Raw genomic sequence first — 1,153 nt, forward strand, 5'->3', positions numbered from 1 at the left:
TTGATTTGAATGAGTCACATGAACTGCAAGAGCTCAATTGCAATTGTCACCAAACAAAAAGCTCCCTCTCTGTCTGGAAGAAATGGGTCTTTTGAGGGACACTGGAGTGGATCCTATTGCCCCGGAGGGAGACAAATTGGGCCCGTCAAGCCTCATTGCGAGAGTGACTGAAATTGGTTTGTGGTTCTGCTTCTGCACCATCCAATAAAGAGAAGAAGCCTCAGAGAGAGCGCGAGAGAGGAGGAAGAATGAAGGAAAATGAGAGCAAAAGGAGCCTGGCTTGGCCATGGCACATTAATGGTGCCAGTGATGCAGAGAAAAAATGGGGTCTTTTTAGCGTTGTAGCACCACAGTGGGGCAGTACAGGCGGACATGGGCGAACAGAGCAGACACACTGCTCCCAACACACACAGGCTGCTGTAATGGGGGCAGAAATGGCCGCCGTCCCACAGGCAATTTCTTCAGGGGACAATCCTCAGAGATGAAATCATTGAAAACCTCACACAGCTTTGGGATGGTAGACAGGATAAGATGAGACGGGGTTGTTTGTGCAACAAATTGAGACAACCAGGGGTGTAACTGACACTCCGAGGAAAGGTCGAGGAAGGAGCTGCCATCAACATCTTGTTACGGCTGGTGAGGAGCCTAGTTAGTTCCCACAGGTGTGCTGACCTCCCCTACTTGTGTTGGGCAAATGATCAGGGGGATGTTCAAGACCGACAGTCCTTTTCTAGCCTTTAAACACACGTCGTCCATGCCTTGTTAGTGTCACAAAATGATGGTAGTCTTACAATGCAAACAGGTCTTACAAAGCGAAGTTCCCTGGGTTACAGATATCCTCTCAGTGAGTAAAAGAGTCAATTTAGCTTCCTTTCGGATGTGTTTTAAAGGAATTGCGTGACATTTCTTCACAGTGATTTCTTTCATTTTCTGCTGGTTTCCTGTCAACCTCACAGTGATGACAAGATTGCAGTACATTACTAAGTCTGTCCAAGAAATGGTCTGGCTCATAACCCCCTGTGACACCACCAAGTGTCATTTTTTACCCCTACATGTTTTTTGTACATATTAACTAAATGAGACATAACCTTTTTTTAATTTGTTAATTAGTCAGCTTTAGAGGTGCTGGTAGATGGATTTTGTTACCTTCGGA

The sequence above is a fragment of the Morone saxatilis genome, unplaced genomic scaffold (assembly GCF_004916995.1).
Source record: "Morone saxatilis isolate NCDOM2014 unplaced genomic scaffold, NCSU_SB_2.0 Contig9, whole genome shotgun sequence".
NCBI lineage: Eukaryota > Metazoa > Chordata > Actinopteri > Moronidae > Morone > Morone saxatilis.